General features: G+C 45.3%; 1 long non-coding RNA gene across 1 annotated transcript; it reads right to left on the bottom strand.

The window, feature by feature from the left end:
* On the bottom strand, nucleotides 1-1,487 carry LOC111825870. The gene is made up of 3 exons (XR_002829083.1): nucleotides 1,230-1,487; nucleotides 851-1,040; nucleotides 1-304 (listed from the first exon to the last, which is right to left on the bottom strand). It is a non-coding gene; the product is annotated as an uncharacterized LOC111825870 (long non-coding RNA).
* Nucleotides 1,488-23,996: the final 22,509 nt, after the last annotated feature.

Genomic DNA, 23,996 nt, shown 5'->3' with positions numbered 1-23,996 from the left:
TTTATTTACCTACCACCACTGATTCCACACCTACCCTGCTAGGTGCCGGGTTAGGGTGAGCCATTGTCTGCAGATGATGCAAAATGGCAAGCTGGCTCGATGAGTTCAATGGGAAATTTCATTAAGCAGAAGAAGACTCTGACTTTGTTTGCTACACAGCTTAAGGGAGCTTCACCAAAAATATTCCTTGCCTTCAATAACTTCCCCCTGATTCTTCCTTCCTCAATCACAGAAGGCTGCTAAGGACTGCAGGTTTCAGATGAACTTGGAGGTCATTCTGGGTTTGGAACTGGGGCCACTCAGGCTGAAAAAAAAATTCAGGTTCTTTCATTCTTAGAGACTGAATATCTGATAGAACAGCGATTTTCAACCTTTTTTTTATCTCATGGCACACATAAACTAATTACTAAAATTATTTAGTAATTAGTAAATTATCCGCTGGCATGGCTCAGTACATGGGATGTCATCCCATGTACTAGGAGGTCACAGTTCGAATCCCTGGTCAGGACGCATGCCTGGGTTGTAGTCTTGATCTCCAGTAGGGGGAGTGCAGGAGGCAGCTGACCAATGTTTCTCATCGATGTTTCTCTGTCTCCCCTCTCTCCCTTTCCCTTCTTCTCTCTAAAAAAGAAAGAAAGAAAGAAAATCACTGTGATAGAGTGAGGCACGTCTGGGATCTCTGAAGAACAAGGACCTGTTACACACACACACACACACACACACACACACAGGCTAGAAAAGTGTGTACCTGTCCTTGCATAAAGAAAATATGCAGAAAAACCACAGGATCTCCAAGCTGTGCTGAAAAGGGCCCTTAGCTCATAGAGAGTAAAATGATACCATCATGTACCTTTGATCTCTCTCGAATTTGGAAACTTCAAAGCTGAACGAGGAGTGTAATACCCACATCTCCCATCTCAGCCATGGGAACCCCTTCTCTTTTGGGTTCTATGTCATACAAAGGGGTGTGGGCAAGACGGGCAAGAAGGATACAACCTCCTTGGGTCTCCAAGAGCAAAGTGGTCCTGAGTTTAAGTCTCCTGCACAAGAAGAAGTGAAAAGTCCACAGTCACTAAGCAAATACTGCAATCATTGCAACAGACATTTGCCTACAGTAAGTACTAAGACAGGAAGGAAACCAACAAGTGCCCTAGGGAAGTACAGCTTGCTACACTCAACAAGCAAACTCGGACGGGAAGAAGCGAGACCTCAGGAATTTCACTTTTTACCTTGGACCAGAAGACTGCTTTGTGGCTCAGAAACTCCCTTCTGTTGGACTTCAATCTTGCTTTATTTCCAAAATGGGGCTGCAAATTGGAATGATGAAGCCAAAAATACCAACCAGCCTGAGATCCTTGGTTAACAACATCAGCAGCAACACAGGACAGAGCTTTTCCCCTCCCCCACTCTTCACATGTCATTACAGGAGGAAAACCACAGGCCGAACCCAGCAAAGGCAGTTCAATCTAACTCGCAAGCCTCCTGTGCTTACTGATGGTTTCTGAGTCGTGGAGGCTCTGAAGTCATGTAAGATCATGCTATTTAATATGCATGATGAAAGGAGGAAACAAAAACATTTTCAGTCTCTTACTAAACAGCAGCCTTATTCTGTGATATCCGTTTGATCTACTGTTTCCAGGCTCCAGGGAATCATTTCCATGTGACATTTATCAATGAACATTTCAAATAAAAGTAGTTAGCATGTGTCAATCGGGCTTCTTTTTTTTTTCTTTTAAAATATATTTTTTATTGATTTCAGAGAGGAAGGGAGAAGGAGAGAGAGATAGAAACATCAATGATGAGAGAGAATCATTGATTGGCTGCCTCCTGCACACCGCACACTGGAGATCGAGCCTACAACCCGGGCACGTGCCCCAACCAGGAACTGAACGGTGATCTCCTGGTTCATAGGTCGATGCTCAACCACTGAGCCATGATGGCCGGGGCTCAATTGAACTTTTTTAATGGCAAATGACAGAGACTGTTCCCTTAAAGCAGAAAGGAACTTACAAAGTGTATGAGATGACATCTAGAATCCCAGGAGAGCTGGAGAGTGAAGCTAGGAGGCTCTGCAGCCAGCAACAGCCCCTGAAATCAGTTCTAGAGCTGCGCCCGGCGATGTTCCACTGCCTTCTCTCCCGGCAAAGAGACTACGCTTGCCCTGTGACCGCTCCTCACATTGGATGAACTTCTGGACCCTCCCCTCATTAGCTGGCTGTAGTGGCCATCGTCCTAGCCAGCTTGCCCCCAAATCCTAGCCAGGCTCCTCCGGTCCTCGGCTTGTTCTTCCTTCTCCAAAGATCCCTGTGTGAACCCCCCTCTACCTCTTTTGGGAAACCCAACTGTGTCCAATGGAAGGGGCTCAGGCTCCCCAACACTGTACCCACCTGCTTGTGCTCAGGTCAGTCTTCTGTCTGGAGTGGTACCTAGCGCTTCAGCTTGATGGTCAGTGATGTGTAAACAGGTGGTCCAGACCCCAAGGTAACTGAGTCCCCTAGGCTGCGTCTCCTTGTTCCCAATTCTGCCGTGGGCATGGCTGACACCTCGGATTCTTTGACTCCTTGACCTGTTAGAGCAAGCTCATGCATATCTCCAAAGGAGGGACAGGTATTGGGGTGTGGGCAAGACGGGCAAGATAGATACAACCTCCTCGGGTATCCAAGAGCAAAGTGGTGGCACCTTGAACTATTCCTCAAGGGGAAAGTATAGTGTAGACCAGCCGTGGGCAAACTATGGCCCGCGGGCCGGATCCGGCCCGTTTGAAATGAATAAAACTAAAAAAAAAAAAAAAAAGACCGTACCCTTTTATGTAATGATGTTTACTTTGAATTTATATTAGTTCACACAAACACTCCATCCATGCTTTTGTTCCGGCCCTCCGGTCCAGTTTAAGAACCCATTGTGGCCCTCGAGTCTAAAAGTTTGCCCACCCCTGGTGTAGACTCACATTAAGAAAGAAAATTCTCCCCTAGCCGGTTGCTCAGTGGTCAGAGCATCAGCCTGCAGACTAAAGGGTCTCGGGTTTGAGGGTTCAAGAGCACGTACCTCCATTGCAGACTCCAGTTGGGGCGCATGAGGGAGGCAGTCGATGTGTCTCTCTCACATCGATGTTTCTCTCTCTCCTCCTCCTCCTCATCCTCCCTTTCATTCTCTCTAAAAAATCAATGGAAGAAAATATCCTCAGGTGAGGCTTAACAAAAAGAGAGAGAGAGAGAGAGAGAGAGAGAGAGAGAGAGAGAGAGAGAGAGAAAGAAAAGAAAAGGAAGGAAGGAAGAAAGAAAAGAAAAGGAAGGAAGGAAGGAAGGAAGGAAGGAAGGAAGGAAGGAAGGAAGGAAGGAAGAAAGAAAGAAAGAAAGAAAGAGGAAGAAAGAAAATTCTCACACATGCAAGGCTCTTTTCCTTCAGGAACAGTGAGCCTTATCTTTATGCAGAATGGTCACCTTGGAGTCCCACGATGAGTAAAAGGCCCACACTACCCTCTCTTGGCTATTCCCATTGACACCCCTGGAAAGGGCTCCTGCTGACCATTTATGGAAAGGACTCTTCCACCCTTTCGCTATTCTCCATCACCCTCTTGGGGGTGGGGTGGGCAGGACAGGGCCTGGTGCCACTTCTTCCCATTACTGTGTAATGTGTCACCCTCCACGTGGTAGTGATGCAAGGCCATGTTTTGCACATCTAAGGTGATGGAGTAACCCGCTTGAGAATGAACTATGCCCCTTTTTTGCTCAGCTGTGAGCTCATCAGGAAAAGATGGGAGGCATTTGTTTCCCTTCTTCTGCCAAGGGAGGAGCCAGGCTCTGTGTCCTGGTTACCTGGACTTCTCCTGTCTCAGAGGAGCACTGATGCCTTTCTGTTCTTTTAAAATATTTTTATTGATTTCAGAGAGGAAGGGAGAGAGAGACACATCAATCATGAGAATCCTTGATCGGCTGCCTCCTGCACACCCCTGCTGGGGATCGAGCCCACAACCCAGGCCTGTGTCCTGACCAGGAATCAAACTGTGACCTCCTGGTTCATAGGTCAACACTCAATCACTGAGCCACAGTGGCCTGGTGGATGCCTTTCTTTTCAACAGTCTCTGCAGGAGTACAGGGCTCAATGCCCTGGAATGATGAGGGCTCTGTGGGCTAAAAGGGGGGTTGAAGAGGCTCTCATCCAAGGCTGGCCAGATGGAAGGAGGCTCAACCCGCCAGTCCCTGGGCTGAAGCTCTAACCATTGAGCGACCCAGTCAGGGACCCTTATCCAATTTGCCCCATTGTGAACATGTTCTATCTCCACAGGTACATTATATTAACTAAACTCCAAACTTTATGTGGATGGTACCGGTCTTTCCACTCATGTCCTCTTTCTGTCCCAGGATTTCCTCCAGGGAGAACATGCCTTTAACCATCACCCAGTACCCTCTATGCTGTGACAGTTTCTCAGTCTTCCCTAGTTTTTCATGACCTTGACATTCTTAAAGAGTACCAGCCAGCTCTCCTGTAGAATGCCTCCCAAACTCGGTTGGTCAGATATTTTTTTCTCAGGATTTAGGCTCGTGATAAGGAGTTTGGGGGAGAATACACAAGGTTCTATCACATCACATCACATCACATCAGCGGGTCCATGATACCCACGTGACATCATGGCTCACGTCAGCCCTCCTCCCTGGGTGAAGGTGGTGCCTGCCACGTCTCACCACTGTGAAGGTACTATTTCCACTTCCCTCCTCAATTCTTCATAAGCCATCCGGCATTTTTTAAAATTCGCAATAGCAAAATAAAGAAGGGTAATGCTACTCGCAACCGAGTATCACAGAACGCTCCTTGCTTATTATATTTACATTTGCGCAAGGGTTTTCTTGAAGCCCTCGGCCAAAAGTAGCGACTCTCCCGGTAGGAATTTCAGGCTCTGTGACAGTTGGGTGTGGGCGTGCGGGCTTGGGTGAGAAATGCAAGCAGCGTTCTCAGTCCTACCCCTAGAGCAGAGCCTGGCTCCTCGGCCTAAATATAGGGCCCGAGCACGGGGCAGGGAGTCTGCGCACAAAAGCTGGGTACAGATTTGAAAACTTAACACGCCTACACACGGACGAGGGACCAGCCTACCACTTCTTTTGTACCGCAGCGTGTGAGTTTAGAAGGGGTGGGAATTGTTTACTCGGGACAAATGAAGCCTCTTTGGCTGAGAGTGTAATTAAGGAGGAAGATGGCTTGCCTTCTGTTTCAAGTCCAAAGCGTCCCTAATGAGACAGTCATTCCCTTTCAAGAGCAAGACCTTCCCTGCGCCTTTGAGCTGCATGAGGACGGGTATAAGCACAAGCAGCCAGCCTCCAGCTCAGTGTTCGTGCTCACCGTCTGGAAAGATGCTGCCTGCATCATCCGGTTGCATCTGTTTCAGCGCCAGGTGTTCCCGGAGGGATCTCTTCTTCTCCCAAGCACTTCTGATGACCGAGAGAGTTGTGGATTTTCAGGATTAATGCTGTAGACCAGGGGTCCTCAAACTTTTTTTTTTTTTATAAAATATATTTTATTGGTTTTTTACAGAGAGGAAGGGAGAGGGATAGAGAGTTAGAAACATCGATGAGAGAGAAACATCGTCAGCTGCCTCTTGCACACCCCCTACTGGGGATGTGCCCGCAACCAAGGTACATGCCCTTGACCGGAATCGAACCTGGGACGTTTCAGTCCGCAGACCGACGCTCTATCCACTGAGCCAAACCGGTTAGGGCGGGGTCCTCAAACTTTTTAAACAGGGGGCCAGTTCACTGTCCCTCAGACCGTTGGAGGGCCAGACTATAGTTTAAAAAAAAAACTATGAACAAATTCCTATGCACACTGCACATATCTTATTTTGAAGTAAAAAAACAAAACGGGAACAAATACAATATTTGTATTTGCATGTGGCCCGTGGGCCGTAGTTTGAGGACCCCTGCTGTAGACAGAACGTCCTTCCGTGGTTGGACTCAGCAGAAAGGCTATGAATCATTCAGAATATCTCAAATGACAGTCAAAGTAGCTATTGGCACACTGCAGACATTGTTTATTGGGCTTCTGATGCGTAGAGAAGCAAGGAATTCAGCGACAGATTTAGGGCCATAAAGCATGGCAATGTTTATTCACACATTGTGCTGTTGAAATTAAAATGTAGTTCCTTAAGTCTTTGACTTGGGTCCCTAACAGCCATCATCTCATAATATCCCTCCCCCGTGGGTGTGTGGACGCAGTCCTGCAGGTCAGAGTGGAGCACAGAGGGACGGACGTTTTTGGAAAGAGCCAGGAGAATGGGAAGGGGGTGGGCGTGTTCTGAGTTCAGGAGGGCCCCGCTAAGCACCCCGAGGCCCCCTCAAGATCAAGGCTGACACTCACCTCCCACGTCCGCCTCCACCTGGCTCTATTTCAGCCTTTTCTTTTATTCGACACCTTTTGCTAGAAGGAGGACTGCTGGGCCGAGGGTGAGGATAAAACTCTGCTTCTGTACCTGAGACACTTCTGGTTGAGAGGGGGCCGTGGCAGGGGGAGGGTGACATGGGACAGACAGATGAAGAACGGAGCAATTGAACCAGTGGCCAGAGTTACCTGGCTGATGAGGCGGGGGTGGGTGGAGAGGGAAGGGAATTCTAGGCAGAAACAAAGGGAAGCTAATGAGCCCAGAGTCAGCTTGAGGAAACTGCAGGTAGCTAACCGAACCAACCTTCATGGAGATAATATTTCTCTTGAAGAAAAATGATATGATGACAAAATGATTAAAGTTCCTTTGGTAAAATAAGCATGCAGCAGAGCTCAGAACGTGTTGGGAAAGGATGATATGGAGAGGAAAGAGCCTTAAGTATTTCAGGAGATCAGAAAGCTACTTTAAAACGTGATGCTCTGGGCATGAGAATTGTTCAATGGATAGAACCAATGGGTAACCTAAAAGAGACGGCAAACCAATTAAGTATTTAATGGATCATAAAGGAACAATGAGGGAAGATCTGGATTATTCAAAAAGTGATGGGAACATTGGTTATTTGTAAACGGTTGAAGATAGAATCTCATCTGGTGTATTAAAACATATGACAACCCTAGCTGGTTTGGCTCAGTGGATAGAGCACCTGCCCTCAGACTGAAGGGTTGAAGGTTTGATTCCAGTCAAGGACATGTACCTCGGTTGCAGGTTTGATCCCTGGCCCCGCTTAGGGTGTGTGTGGGAGGCAACCAATGGATGTGTCCACATAGATGTTTCTCTCTCTCTCTCTCTCTCTCTCTCTCTCTCTCTCTCTCTCTCTCCCTTCCACTCTCGGTGAGGATTAACAAAAAAATAACACACCCACACAGAAACATATTACATATGTATTAACACAGAAGTCAAACACAAAGCCTCCTAAAAGCAGAAGAAAATATCAGAATTGAGCCCTTTCTAAGTACCACATCAATAGAATAAATTATTAGGAAACAGAATGAGCTTTTTCAATAAAATAAAAGAAATGCTTATGTATCTAAAGAAACACTAAACAATAAAAAGGCAAGTGACAAACTGGCAAAAATTGTAACACTATGATAAAGACTGAATAACCTTATTTTACAAGCAAACTTTATAAAACACTAAGGAAAGAGTTCACTGAGAAAATAGACAAAGAGTTGAACAAAAGTGCAGACACCCAATAAATGTGAAAGAATATTCAACTTTAGAGATAAAGAGAGAACACACAATAAAATGAGAAGACAGCCTATTTCACCTATCAAAAGAGCAAAGTTGTTTTTTTGTTTGTTTTTTTTTGTGTGTGTGTGGTTTTTTTTTTAAAGGGACTTTGGCAGGATGTACCAGGAGCCTTGAAAATATGTTCATTACCTTTGGTCCCAAATTCCATCTCTAGGAATCTGTTCGAAGGGTAGAATTTTGAAAATAACAATCCCATTATTTGTTAAAGTAAATGCTCCATAAAGGTAGGCTAACTGTGACCAAAACCCACAAAATTGTAACGGATACTTGCCTCTTTCCTGTCATGTACAGTATCGAAGAGAGGAAGGCTTAGTTAGCAGTCAGATCCTTCAGTCACTAACCCTGTGACAACAGGCAAGTTACTTGACCTCTCTGGACCTCAGTCTTTTCATCTTTAAAATGGCATTTTCCCGTTGAATGAATTCCCTAAAGCATTGGAGGGCACATGTAATCCCTCAATACATGGTGCAGTCATGGTTTCCAAGTCCTCCTCATTCTGCTCCAGCCCCTCAACATGTATTTGCTAATTTGACTTGAATGAACAAGTAAACCACCATGATGTCTAGGCGTCTGGTGGAGAATAGGCACCCAGCAGAGGAGAGAAGGAAGTGATTTGGGGAAATCCTAAGGATCTTGGCTCTTATGGAACACAAGTAGGTGGGCCCCCTTAGAACAGACGGGTTCAAATGCTCCCTGGAGAGAAGGACATAGACCAGTGATGGCGAACCTTTTGAGCTTGGCGTGTCAGCATTTTGAAAAACCCCAACTTAACTCTGGTGCCGTGTCACATATAGAAATTTTTTGATATTTGCAACCATAGTAAAACAAAGACTTATATTTTTGATATTTATTTTATATATTTAAATGCCATTTAACAAAGAAAAATCAACCAAAAAAATGAGTTCGCGTGTCATCTCTGACACGCGTGTCACCTCTGATATGCGTGACATAAACAGAGACCCGCATCCCTGGGAACTAAGCATGGACAAGCCTAAACCACAACAAAAAAAAGCAGTTGGCCACACAAGTTTTCAGGACACATCTATCTTGAAGGAAACCACCCCCACAAAAACATTGCTTCGCTTGAACCTGAAAAAAAAAATTGTCCTGAAGTCCCACGATGCCCGTCTTACTGACACATCCTTTGTGCCAATGTAAGTGCCCACTGGTGCCTCTGTCAGGAGGAAACACAAGACTGGCGTGCAGATGGACAACAGGACAACTTCCGGGGGGGATGATGCCTAGCTCTTGCCCAGATTCCCACAAAAGAAGTGGGAACAGCCTGGGTTAGAGCTGGAAACTAAGGAAGACGGACGGCCACGAGCCGGGAACCCGGAGGCATCTCTCTGTTTACAGCTCAGACCTGGGCAGATTAGAGGGAGGGATAATGCGGACTCAGGCAGACTCCCTGTCCCCAGACACCACGGCCAGTAAAACTTCAAAGCAGGACCCACACTATCTGCAAATCCCTAGGGTTTATAGTCTCATGATCCCTTCTGCCTCAGGCCCTCACACGGCCCCAGCCTGATCCATTTCAGCCTGGCCAGAAGCTCAAACCCTTCGATGCTTTTCACAAATAATTCACTTAGACCAGCACGTGGGGAGTTTAGTTGTCTTACCTCGGGGCATTGGCAGCATTTGGAGACATTTTTGATTGTCCCCGCGGGAGGAGGGGTGCTAGTGGCATCTGGGGGTAGAGAGCAGGAATGTTGTGTCCGACTGGCGTGGCTCAGTGATTGAGCGTCAACACACGAACCAGTCATGACGGTTTGATTCCAGTCAGGGCACATGCCCAGGGTTGCGGGCTTGATCCCCAGTAGGGGGCGTGCAGGAGGCAGCTTATCAATGATTCTCTCACCATTGATGTTTCTCTCTCTCTCTCTCCCTCCTTCTCCCTCTATCTGTCTCTCCCTCTACCTCCTTTTCTCTCCCTCTCTCTTCCTCTCTGAAATCAATACAAATATATTAAAAAAAAAAAAAGACTGGGGATGGTGCAGTGCACAGGACTGCCCTCCACAGCAAAAAATTACCAAAAAATTACCCGGCCCCAAATGTCAATAGTGTTGACATTGAGAAACTCGGCCATAACTGAAGAGGTGAATGAAGGTCATGAGGCTGGTGCCATGGTACCGTGCATGGGTTTCTGCCATCTCTATGACTTCTTTCTCCTCCCCCCCACCCCCACTACATCTCAGGATCAAAACAAATTCCTACCCCTGTCGCATGGTTCAACATTGAGCAATCGCCTTTAGTAATAGGGATATGTCTTTGGACTCGCATCCAGACCCAGTGCTGTCCCTAAGAGGAATTCTGGTGAATGACTTCCCCATCTATTGCACACACACGTAAAGGAACCGCCTCTCTGGGGAATGGAAGAGGCTTAGACCCTCACCAATAGCCACCTAATCCGAGGGTCAGGGCTGGAGAGGAGGGTGCATGTGTGGCCAGGAAGGGAGAGAAACACTGAGATTTTGCCAGCTCTCTAGAATCTTTGGGGAGCAGTTCTTTCCAGTGCCAGCACGTGGAGTGGACAGCGGTGCCAGGAAACCCGGGGCTGCTTGCAAAGCATGTGGCGCTGCCTGTCCCTTCTTACCTCCCCACCCCCCACCGCGCTCTCTGCCGAAGCAGCTGGGCCTCTGACCTAGCAAAGTGCAACTGGAGCGAATCGCTCTACTTGTGTGAAAAATTCAAACAGGTGGCCCCATCATTTTGACAAATCGCACCTCCGCTCCCGACAGCTCATCCATCTCTCTCTGAAGCCTGGGCTCAGGCAGAATGCATGAGGCACAGAGGACCCACAGCTCTACAGAAGGGAACCTGTCGGAGGAACACAGCAAACATGTAGAATAAACGATGAGATAAACTCAGTGCAAAAAAAAAGGTCTGATTTGTGTTCTCAGTAAGACCCAGGGGGACACTGAGCTGGGGAAACGGTGAAAACAATCCTGAGGAGGCGCAGCCGGGATGAAGGATGTGATTGCCAAATCGCAAACCCCGATGGAGGCCCTTGGATAGCACAGAAATGGAAATCGGTGATAAGATGGAGACATTCTTCCAGAACCCAGAGGAAAAACAAAAAAGAGATTATGGGGCAAGTGGAATAACAATAAATATCATTTCAAAAAGGGGTTGGGGTACAGAAGAGGGGAAAGAGAAGCAAAAAGAGACTGGATCGCTGAAGTTTAGGGGGAATGAGGATCTCTGTAGAAATTTCTCCTCTCATCTTCCGTGGTTCCATAACTAAAATTCATGAAAAGCACATTAATGTTTATCTTAGAATAAAGTTATTTATGGGGGTCTTGCCTTATCTACTTTAGCACTTTTTGATGAAGGACCAGTGTCTGATTCTTCTTTGTTTCACGCAGGATTCCAAGGAATTCCATACAACTTGTTTAATGAAAGAAGGGAGGGATTATTTTAACAAGGATAAATGCAACATTCTGCAAAAAAAAAAAAAAAAAAAATCTGAAAATCTAACTGCATTTATAGGAAAAAGGGAAGATGTGCCCTGATGATAAAGCTCGATTTTAACAAGCTCACTGTGGATCAACAGTGTGATATGGCCTTCAGAAAGCTAGTGAGGTTGGAGGACGTATTAGTAGAGGTGTGGTACTTAGAACAAAGGAGGTGATTGGGCCACTCTGTTTGACCTTCAGCAGACTAATTTCTAATGTTTAATTTTTTTGGTGTCGTGTTCAGGGATTTTTGGCTGTGCATGGTGAGCAGAATGGAATAAAGGGGATTATTTGGACTGGAATGGAGACACTCGGGGAAGGGAAGGGGCCCAGAGAGGAGAGGAGAGGAGGCAGCACAACAATTGTCTTTAAGGATCTGAAAAGATGCTGCATGGAAGAGGGACTTGGCTTATTTTGTGTCCTGGAGAACGGAAATGGTACCAAACTCGATGGAGATCAGTGGGAGGGAGACTTTTGTCTCGGCTTACGGGAGGGCTTCCTGACAAATAGAATCGTCTAACTTGGAAGAGGTGATTTAGAGACAGGTATTCATTTCCTCCTTTTTGGCAATTTTCTGGGGTCCAACTGGATGACTTCTAGATGCCTTCCACTCTCATTCCCTCTGACTGTAAGACGCTTATGAAGAAGACCCATGAACCACCTACTGAACAAAGCAGTACGTGATTGAATGCTGAACCATGAGGGATAGCCAGTGAGTACAAGAGGAGCGGGAGAGTCCTTGGGCTGCGCTCCTGGAGAAGTGTGGCAGGATGGCACCTGAGGGAGAGAGGGAAGAATGGAGGGAGGGAGGGAGGGGCAGGATCTTTGGCTGAAGGTCCAGCCAAAGCACAGGGGAAGGTCTGTGCACAGCCATGAGGCAGAGCTGGGAACTCAGGCTGAGAAATGATGCTCTGCAGAAATGTGGGGTCACATTGTGCTTTGAAAGCTTATCAGAGGAATTCAGGCAAAAAATAAAATAAAATACAAAAATACTAGTACAGCCCTGCCCCGATCTGAAGCGCTCGTTCTTCTTTCTGTCAATCACTCGCTGAGGAGCCGTGAGTAGGTCACCTTCGCTGGCCTTCCACTTCACCACTTCGCAAATAAGGAGACTGGATGGAATGGCGGAGATTCCTGGCCTGTGGGAGGCGCTGGCGCTGGGAGACGCACCGCTGGCTGCCACTGCAGATTCATGAGCACACGGGGCACGCGAGAGGAGTATTTTAGGGAGATTGATTTAATATGCAGGGTAGATGGAAGTCGGAAGAGGGTGAAGGTGGGAAGAATAGCTGAGAGGCAGTTCCAGGAACTGTTTCTCAAAATAATGTCATTCAACTTTAATACTGTTTACTCCAAGTTTTATGCCAAAGTGTCAGAAAGCACCAAGTTTGATTTCCCTGTCGGACAACTTTGTTTCTGGGTCAAATGAATTTCCCATCTCCTTGAGTAATTAAAAGGAAAAAAATGCAATGCTGATACGATCACTCTAAACATTGCTGCAACCAGTGACTTAAGTTTGACGAAGATTTCTTTTTCGTAGCCTTTCGTTCGAGCAGTTTGAGGGATGGCTCGCTTCACAGAGTGTTTCTCTGTTACGAATACTCAGCACCATCCACATAAGCTCTGAGACGGAGGAATTTTCTCGCATGTCACTTTTTTCTCGGCTGCTGGGAGGAGAGGGCCTGATCCAAATGCTGCTGGCCCTGAAGTTAAGAATAGTGACCTCTCACCCCTGTCCTTGTCAGCAGGCATTTCATTTTGTGACCGAGTTTCATCCTGAGTTCTGGAAGACTATTGCAATGACAGTTCACTCTGGTTCTTCAAATCAAATGCTTTCCGAGGAGAGCTGAGTGCCCGGGGCTGCTGGTGAGAGGAGGTGACTCCTCCCTCGGTGACTGGTTTGCGGTCGGCCAGACTGAGAGGGAAGGAAAGTCCTGGCCACCTTAGTGACCGCAGCTGGCGGGGGCCATGGGTGAGATGGACTCTGATCGCAGTAACTGGATGCTTCAATGAGCTCCAAACACGAATTAGAGACCCATTCGGTGGTAGGCCAGTGGCTGGCATGTCTTCAGAGAGGGGCCTGACTCATGATGTTCCATGGTGGGTACTGCCCAGTGACTCATCGGGGAGGCGTGAGAAGCTGAAATCCACAGATCTCGGCTCCCAGAGGTGTGACCACACTGAGTCCACAGGCCCAGTGAATGCAAGGTGGCCTGAATGGACAGGGGAAGGAGGGGCTGGGTGAGCCCCTGGGGACATCTCTTTGCCAATTCCTTCCGAATGGGTGTCAGCCACTCCAGAGCCCCACCTCTGCCTGCCTTTCTTTTCTGCCTTTGTTTCTTTCCTGGCCCATTGCCCGAGCAGGACACAGACTTGAGGGAAGGAAAATATAAAGCAGATTTGAGGATGAGGAGTCATTCTGATCGTGTCCATTTCTTACTTGCATTAAGCCCAGACTTTGTGGGTGACATCAATGTGAATTGTGGGTCCATACACCCTTGATCACTTCAGCTCCAAGTACCCGCTTTTCTTCTCATTGCCAAAGTGTGGTCTGTGTGAACCAGTGCTGGTCAGTGGGGTGTTTCTGTTTTGTGTCTGCTATTCTAATTCTCTACAATGAAATAACCATAGAGGTTAGGATAAAGTCTTTAAAAATTTACACAACATTGACCCTGGCCAAGTAGCTCTGTTGGTTAGAGCATCATCCTGATACATGAAGGTTGTGGGTTTGATACTCATCAGAATTGAGGTTTTTCTCTCTCCCTTCCTCTCTCTAAAATAAATCAATTAAAAAAACTTACATAATAACTTGGTATTGTTATGACACAAAGCACATTTTTATTGTGTTTTACTGATGCATTGGCCTTCAGTGTGTTGGAAACTTAGAAATGGCCCTTTACCACAGACAGGTTGAGAAGCACTGCATGGCGCTCCCCTCCCCGGCACTTCATCAGTGAAATGCCACTCCCCCCAACCCCGCCCCCCCCTTCCGCCTCCCGGCCTGTTAGGTGCAGGTGTCAGCTCTGGGGAAACACACCCCCAACCAGCGGACAGTTGGACCTTTGTGTGGCCAGCTAATGATTTGAGGGTGATGTTCTGGTCTTTCCTGGAACCAAGGCAGATTCCAGAAAGAAAGCTGCCCTATCTCAGTCCTCTTTGGTGTCTACCTAAGTCTCTGGCAGTGCTGAGACAAAGACAGAGCATACATGCCTGTTGAAGTAAGTTACTGCGTGGTATTAGTGGTAAGAAAAGTGAGATACAATGTTCATTGCAGTGTTCGGCTGCTGCGAGTCGGTGGTCTGTTGCCTTTCTGTGTCCATCTGAAGATAAACTTCTGGGGTCACAAACATGGCCTGGAAAATGGCTCAACCTCTTAAATAACCCAACTCTCAAGATGACCTTTCATTTTATTTTATTATTTTATTTTATTTTATAAACCTTATATAAGGAGTATTTAAAGGAGGCCAAATTCTTTTTTTTTCTCAAGGAAGTTGAATTCTTGTAGGCAAATTATGGGGTCTTGTTTATCTGTGAATTATCCTTAAAATGTTTCTTGTTGGGTGATTGAAGGCAAGTGTTCTCAAATAAAGGTATACCCGTGGTGCCAACAAATGGCGTGTGGCCGATTTCCTTGTGCTGCTGCAGAGCAGTGGCACCCAGCAGTCTCGGTGGGAATCAAGGCCCAGGAGAGCTCAGAGGGCCTTGCTGCTCTATTTCACAGCAGAAGAACAGAGAGGCAGCGAGAGCAAGCAATTTGCCTTTCTGGTCATAAATTGTAAGCATTTTCAAGGATTTACGATGCAAGCACAACTTACTTTGGGCCACCGTTTGATAATACAAACTCTCACCACTAAAAGGAACTCGATCGCAAAGGAAAACCTCAATGACTTGACATTTATTCAGGTCAGAGGAAGGCCAAGTACACATGTTCGTCAGGGTGTGCGTCTTAACCTGAGGGAGAGCTTATCATGGGAAGTAAGCCGAGGGCAGGAATCTATGACCCGCAGGGCGTTCTGGCGATTAAAAAAACAAAAAAGGTTCAAGGTCAACCGGAAATGGTGTTTTAAGTCCAGTTTTATTTAGTGGGAATGTAATATACCAGGAAGAGCCCCCATAATCTTCAGGGTGGCCCTTGTGTGATCTCTCTGACAACCCCCTAGTGCAGAGTTTCTTAGCCATGGCACTATTGACATTTTGGGATGGATAACTCTTTTTTAATTTGTGAAAATAATTTTTAAAAATTGTTTTTAAATTACATGCGTTGTTGACATGACATCCTGGGGAAGGTAAAATTGTAGGGACAGAAAATAGATCCGTGGTTACCGGAAGCTGGAGGTGAGGAAGGGGGGTTGCCTACCAAGGGTGCAGGGGAATTTTTGGGGGGTGATGAAACTCTTTGATCTCTTGATTGTGGTTGTGGTTACACAGCTGTATGTTTGTCAAAACTCACAGGACTGTCTGCTACAAAGGGTGTGTTTTCATGTTTGTAGTACATACATATTACTGTGTGTATTAATTTTAAAACATGAAAAAAATATAAGCCAATGTTATCAGTATTAGGTAAGTTAAAAACAAAACAAAAACCCACAGTTCTCAATCCTTCAAAGATAAATACTTCACACTGTTCTTAGTAAACTGGCTAGAAGACAAACATTAAATTTTGTTTCCATAGCAAAGGCCCACGTTGTGATTTAACACTTCCCGGTACACCCAATAGCCTGGGCTTTATACACATATAAAAGGGAGGCAGTCCTTGCCCTGCAGCTAAAACAAACCTTCAGCTTCAAGCTCCGCCTCTGACAGGTCAGGTTGGGCTCCTTCCTGTTTAAGTCTTTGTACACACACACACACACACACACACACACACACACACACACACACACACATGCCCTCCTCTCTCTCAATCTCAATCCTGTCATTTCCCACCTCTTTGCTAAGGTCATTTTTAAAATACCCGAGGCTACTCTCTTCTCTCCCTTTCCTGAACTCATGTAGAATTTATTGCATGTGTGGTTGAGCAGACACTTTCCGTATCATTCCCCTTAATCCTATTTATCTTTTAATTTCATGCAAATATATGCATGTCTTGTAGTCACACACTATTAGAGACACCTCTGAGGTAGGAACTGCATCTTACATTTCTTTGTATGCGTCCTGCAAAGAGCAGGTGCTTAATAGGTGTTTCATGATGATGATGATGATGATGATCATGATGGTATCAAGGCACTGGGCAGTCTGGTCTTTTTATGGTTCAAGACTAAACTGTTGTCTGCATTGAGTGTTTAAAAAGACCATATTTGGGTGGAAGAAGAGTGGAAAGTGCATCTAGAGTGATGGAAGGAGAATATCCATCATTCCTCTCAATCACCTCAGTGTGAGAAAGTTATGCAGACAACAAATCAAGAATTTTAATTGTAAGCTTACTTATCTTGAGATAAGAGAGTGTGTTTCAGGCCCCACTAAGTCATCCTTAGGGCTGGGATTACAGCTCCCGAGAGGGAATATTTTAGCCTCTATCCCCGACTGAGCAGCCAAGAATAATGATTTTAGGTGTGACACTACGAACTTCTCCCAGAAAGCTGTCTTCAAGGTCAAGGGGACCATCTGGGACTGAAATGAGGGATCCACTGACAGGTGGGAAGGGCCAAGTGAGGCGGAGCTCACTGGGGACTGCTGGCATCTGGTCTCCTTCTTTGAATCTCTTTCCCTTATCCTTACTGTTCTCCATTGTATTTTATTTATTTATTTAATGTTTATTTTATTTAATACATTTTTATTAATTTCAGAGAGGACGGGAGAGGGAGAAAGAGAAACATCAATGATGAGAGAGAATCATTGATCTGCTGCCTCTTGCACGCCCCCTACTGGGGATCGAACCTGCAACCTGCACATGTGCCCCAACAGGGTGTTGAACCCTGACCTCCTGATTCGTAGGTTGACACTCAACCACTGAACCGCACCAGCTGAGCATCTCCATTTTATTTTTAAAAGATGAAATGCAGAGAAGACATTAGTAAAACAAATTGCCATGAGAAGTTATAATAAAAGATAACCTGCAAAAAATTTTTCAATGTAGTAAAAAATGGAAGTCCTCCAAGGGTCAAGAGAAGTCCCTCTGTCAAACTGAAAAGCCTAGAAAGATACCAACAAGTGACCTAAAAGCAAAACATCAAGAGGGATTCTTTTTTGGAGAAACTTACAGAGGGCCAGGTGAAGGCCCAGTCAAAACCGAGCAGAGGGCTTGGTCCCAGGGGCCTCTGGCTCTCCCTGCCCTTTGGTTTCATCTGAGTCTGGGAACACCCAGAGAGGTTGCATTCAGGTGCTTTCCCTGCAAGCCAAACAGATAAGCAAAGTCCTCCCTCTCTCCCATCTGCTCTGAGCCAGGGTAGATCCAGTCCACATAACACCACTCAAACACATGTGTCCAGCAGGCAGCGTGTGTTGTCTTTTCTGACTTCCACTAAACCCCCAGGGCCTTGGTCAGAAGTTACGGGGCAAAACAAAAAGTAGATGATAGGAGGGATTGCAGAATGTTACCGAGGAGGCCAGTTTAAAGTTCAACACCCATGAACATTTATTTTACTTCTGTTCCCTCTGATAGAATTCCACAGGGGCCACGTGTATGAAAACATGGGAACCTTCTTTCCTTAAAGTGGATGACGTGCTGAAGACGTGTTCTTGAAGCCAGATGGGGTAAGTCTGTCTAAATCCACCTCTTACAAAATTTAAAAACGACAAAATGGTGTGTTGGAATTCAAGCTCACAGATCCCACATGTAGTCGTTGCTAACAGATAACGCCGGAAGGGCTGTGGCTTCAAAGCACATGTTTTGGAAATTATGTAAATAAGTATATTTATACCGTGGATTATGAAAACCTTTTAAAAACAAACTTGAGGGTTTACATCACAGACCTTCAGACTCCAAAAACGTTGTTATGCTCTATTATTATGTCAACTTCCACTCACCAGCATGAGGTCTTTAAAAAAATATTGCCTTGCAATGAAATAATGAGAGAAAACCACATGCATACACTAAAAATGAGCCCTTCCTACATACTATTATTCTGCATAATTTAAGAAATGGAAAAAGTATATCTCTCAGCATAGGGGAATTACAAACTATGAAGAAATAAGGATAAAAAATTGAATCAAGCCCTGCCTGGCCGGTGTAGCTCAATGGTTGTGTGCACCAAGCGGTCGCTGGTTTGATTCCGTCGGGGCACATGCCTAGGTTGTGGCCTCAATCCCCAATCGATGTTTCTATCTCTCCCTCTCCCTTCCTCTTTATCTAAAAATCAATTGAAGTTTTTAAAAAATTAAAGCAAGCTCTAACCTAAATAAGCTGAAACTATAAAAAGAGAACATAAGTGTTTACTTTTTTCAACTTCAATGAACTTTGTGGGGCAAGAGGCAGAATAATTTAATTGTTGGGGGACAATGTGCTTTCATTTTTAGAGCTCTTTCAGTTGAATAAAATAGCTCCATGAAGTAAAAACAAAAGTAGCTAGGCTGATTAGGGCTCATTGCAATTTTTAAAAATTGATGTGTTTTTTAATGTAATAGGTCATAGGTATTCATGATACCCTTGAAGGTGCAGCGGAGTGCTTTTAATGTCTTTCTTTTGACCATAATCATCATCACTTTAATCTTTCATTATCTAATAGAAACATTTTCTCCTATGGAAATCATCCTTTTATTATTATTATTATTGTTATTATTATTATTATTATTTAATAGTTCTCTAAACTAGTGGTCACGGAGACTCTGTGTGAGGTCCAATACCAGATTGCAAAACATATTGGCTGGAAAATAGCAAATTGTTGATTAATACCTACAATCTGATGCCTGTAACATTTTGGAAGTGGCAGACGCTGTCCTTTGATGTATCTCTGTGCTAATATAAGGTTCAGGTATAAAACCTTGGGAAGGATTTGCTAAACTCATGATAGAGGTTGCCTCTGGAGAGGGAGAGGGGACAATGGTCTTGGACAGGAAACCTAGGAGCTTCAACTTTATCTTTAAAAGATCTTGAACTATGGCTAAAGGTTGACATGAACCAATTCTTGTAGGGGGTGGTGTATAGATATCCATTTCTTTTTCTTTTTTAACTTTTCTATTCTTTTAAATTTCTGTTTGAGAAAATGTAAAATTTGAAGAAAAAGGAAAATCCCGTTGAGTTCAATGGATGTGCCAACCGTGAGTGAAGCAGCTGTTATTTTGGAGGGAAACAAACAGGACCTTTGTTAAGGTCCTTCTGTTGAATTCTTGGATGCGAACGAGTCAACAGCAACCTGCTGGTGCTGCTGTCGGGACCTTCTGGGTGCCACCCCCTGGACCAGATGTCCCCTTTTCTTACGGTTGTACGCTCTCCTCTCTGGAATACCTCCTCCCCATGTTTTCTGCATAATCATAGTCAAAACCATTTTACTGCACTGCCACCTCAGATTGGGGAATACAGACTAAACCCAGGGAGGTCTGACAAGAAAGGTTCTACCCTATTGGGCCAATTCACCTTGATTCAGTTGAACTTGCTAATCAGGCCTGTTTTCTGACATCAGATCTCTCTCTCCTGGTCCTGTGTGCAGTCTAAGCCAGGGCTCTCAGGTCTCCTGGTCACTGTGCAGGTGAACGCTTCCTTCCGGAAGGGATCTTAGCCCAGGCAGTGACCACACACGCTGGTCTCCTGCTCAGAGCAATCTCTTGGCTTTAGCTCCCCCCACTTCTGAGCACGGGTCTGCTAGGACAAACTCTGTCGGCGGCTGCTCCTGATCTTTCAACCTTTTGTCTTGTTGTGCCTCAACTAGTTCATGTATTTCTTCTGTTTTGGTTGGTTTTCCAGGCCTGCGATTTGAAACTACTCGTTCTATTTCGTGGGTAGCTGGCAGAGGGATTTTTCAAATCTTCATATATTTCAGGGGAGATTTATAATAAAACAACAAACATGCTGGAATTTTCAAAAGTACAGACTTTTCTAGAGAGAAAAAGAAAAATAGAAAAACAGAGAAATCGATACCTGAGGCTGTTGAGTGGCTAAAAAAAAAAAAATCAGTTTTAATCTCTTTTTAAAAGTTATTTTCTCCCCTGCTTTTTTCTTGAGTTTGTCTAAATGTTCTAGTCGTGTGGGATGATTGACAGAGTGTAGAGGCTTGTAGGCGATGGAACCCAACTGGCCTGATTCAAACTCTCCTTGCTGAGCCTCTGGGTCTCAGTCCCCTCTTAGGGAAGATGAAAAGAATAACACTGACATTTTTCTTTAAATATAATTTTTAAAAAAATTTTCTGCTCCTCACAAACTACCAAACCAAGACCCCAGAATCCACCCACCTTCCCAGCAAGAATAATCACCGATCTGATGATGTTCAGAGGGACATGAGAAATATCTGACTCTGGGACCTCGGCCCAGCTGCTCTGGGAAACTCGGTGTTTGGGCTGGATGGCTGCTAAGGTCCTTTCAACGCTGGGATTCCATGGTTGTCTGCATATAAATTGTTTTCTAGAAAGAAAGTAACGTGTCAAGTTAAATTTGCACCCATGTATACAGAGTCACCAGACTCGACAGAAGTTCCAGTGAGTTTACTGACTTGTTTAAGGAAAAAAAACACACAAAACCAGGTCTTGCAGCAACAGGGGTTGGACTGCTTCATGGAAAAACTTATCTTGAGCCCGACACGCAGAAAAAGGAATGCAGGAGGCCTCTGTGTCCGGTCCTCTCCCGGCGGCATTTGTCTTCTCTTCTTCAAAGTCTGATGTTGGCTGCAAAGGTCACGAAGGTCTTTCTCTGAGGAGATCTCGGGGATCCTTTCTGCGGCATCGGGGCTCCCTGCAGATGCATTTCAGGGGGAGGCGGCTGTCATTAGTTGGATTCCTAACGGGAGATCCTGAGAACTGCATCATCCTAGAGAATGCATTATTGAAATTACATCTAAGGAGCAAGTAGGTAATGAGGCAACAAGAAGGACTGTCTGTGGCCACAATGACTGCATTTCTTATTAGATAGTTCAAAGATGTTCAAATGAGGTTAAAAAAAAAAAAAAGAGGAACAATTAAATGCCAGAGAGAAAATCCTGACTGATGTTAGAGTGACGTCATAGTTTCCCATAGACAGTCGTGGACTTTACATTGATTTTTCACCAACAAGATAGGAGCCCGCTTGATACTGTAGGTGTGTATTTGAAACATGATTATACAACAGAGTTTGGACACTTGAATCACATTCTGCACATTTGAACACTTGATTGCATATAATATATTTCCATTTAATTATTCTTTTGAGTGCAATCAGACTGCAGCTTTTTGGGAAATGTTTCTGTGCTTTAGTATTCAGCCCAGGCATATAGGTAGGCTTTAATAGACACTGAACAATGAGCTTTTCAGAAATGCTTTATATTCATTTCTGGGTGACTGTCACTTAGTCCCCCTGGGGGGACTCTGCTCCCCTCCTCCGGGTGGTTGTTGATGGCAGGAAATCCAGTGTACCAGGTGCACTATTTAAAGGTCTTCGGCTCAACTGAATTCAATAGCCACTACGCCCTAGGGTTCTGTGGACATAGAGGTTTGAATTTCCCTAAATCGAGGGAAGTCATGGAAAATTACTGTGGGAGCTAAGACCATGGGAATGAGTGACAGGAGTTACAGAAGGTACAGCTCAGAAAGAAAAGCACATATCCGTGCAGGGGAGGGGGGAGGGGGGAGAGTCATGGCCTGAAAAGAAAATTGGGTGAAAACAGAAAAAGCAACTAAGGTTAAAAATGTGATCATCAACCGACATATGCAGACGGGTCCTTGGATCTTGCACATTTGGACATCTTGGGTCTCCAAAGTTGCCCAGGACATCATGGCCCGTGTTGACCAGGGAGAATAGGGCCCTTGGTTAAGCTGAAACCTTTACTCCCCACCCCCAGGGGGATGTGGAAAGTTAACCTCTTGACCAAAAACCCAAGCTGCCACCACCCACCCGACAAAGGGTGGTGAGAATCAGAGAGCCCAGCAGGGGTGGGGTGGGGTGGGGGGGCTCCCACTTCCGTGACCATAAAAGGGCATCTGTGTCCTAGGAAGGGGACAGTCTGGACTATTCCATGTGAGTGGATAAGAGGGGGGCTCTGAGGGAGAGTATTACGGTGCCTAAAGCCATTTTCCAGTTCTGTGTGCAGGGGCAGGTTATTTGACCTCGCCAAGCCTCAGTTTCCTCACCAGTGAAAGGTGATAATACAGTGTTGGTCTCAGGGTTCTCTTAATCAAGTGACCTACTCCATACGAGCATGGAGGATGGTGCTGAGTAAAACAAGAAACACAAGGAAAAACTAGCTATCTTCAAAGCATCCCCCTGGGCCATGTGGCATTCCTGAGATATTATCTTATTTTTTCAATTCCTGCTCTAGGACAGGGAGAGAGAGAGAGAGAGAGAGAGAGAGAGAGAGAGAGAATAGCTATAGTTGAGAGAATAGCTATAGTTATTACCATGAACAGGTTGTCCATAGGGGTGCCATTCCCTGTGGGTCAGCACTGCTTCTGTTAAGGCCACTTCCTTGTGATTCGCCACAGACTCCGCCCCTGTCTTCCTCAGCTGAAGGTGTGGTAATGAGTTTGGAAGCAATGAACATCTCCTGCTGTCACTTGCTTTTCCTTGTTTATGGTTTTCTCTTGTATAATGACTATATGTCTGGGGCTCTTAATTCTTTTTTTTTCCTTAATTAAAAAATATTTTTACTGGTTTCAGAGAGGAAGGGAGAGGGAGCCAGAGAAACATCAATGATGAGAGAGAATTATTGATCGGCCGCCTCCTGCATGCCCCACACTGTGGATCGAGCCCGCAACCTAGGCATGTACCCGGACTGGGAATTGAACCCTGACCTCCTGGTTCATAGGTCGATGCTCAACTACTGAGCCACACCAGCTGGGCTGGGACTCCTATTCTTAACAAACGTTTAGGACCTGACAGATGACAGCTCTTTGGGTTATAATTGTTCATTAAAAATCAGATTCTCAACAGGTAGCTGTGAGAAACAGAAGGAAGACTGACCTGTTAGGGAAGGTCACCTGATAAGAGTGATGATTTTGACACAGCTGGAAAATGGCCTAAGAGAGAGGAACAGAAAATGCCCGGTCAACACCCCAGTGTTCTCAATCACGGGAACTACGAGCCGTAAGTTACGCAACAGACAGGGCAGTGGCAGCGCCAAGAATCTGCTTCAATCTCCTGCCCCCTGTTCTGAGACTGAGCGACCTTCTTGGAAGTGGGTGAATTCACCCTGCTATTTCTGGCAGCCGTTCCGGTTCTCAGGCTCTTTATCCTAACAGTGGCACTTCTAAAGTAAGAAATATGTTGTCTGCCTGATACCCAGTCCTCAGCACCAAGCACATTCTTTCAATGGCATAGGGGAAATTCCTGCATAAATTGGACCACAAACTAAAACTATATGAAGAGGACTTCATCTTTGCCTAGCTTTTCTTGGGCAACTCACCTGGTTTGTGCTAATGTACCATCTTTTCTTAGAATGAGGAAGGATACACACACACACACACACACACACACACAAACACAATACACACACATCACACATGTGCATGCATATGAATGTATATATACATTGGTTTTTTTGAGAGAGAAACATTGATACGAGAGAGAAACATCGGTTGCCTCCCACATGAGCCCAGACAGGGGATCAAACCTACAAACTATTGGTGTACAGGACAACACTCCAACTAACTGAGCCACACTGGCCGGGGCCATATGCATGTATATATTTAATAATACTGCAACCTGTACTCTACTTACCTGTTATGATATAATGTAGAAATTGGCTATAAGGAAGAAATGTTTACCCCTGAAGATATAGAAAATACTGTCATTTGAAAGAAGT

The sequence above is a fragment of the Myotis lucifugus genome, unplaced genomic scaffold (genome assembly GCF_000147115.1).
Source record: "Myotis lucifugus unplaced genomic scaffold, Myoluc2.0 scaffold_44, whole genome shotgun sequence".
NCBI lineage: Eukaryota > Metazoa > Chordata > Mammalia > Chiroptera > Vespertilionidae > Myotis > Myotis lucifugus.
This window is presented reverse-complemented; position numbering and strand designations above follow the sequence as displayed.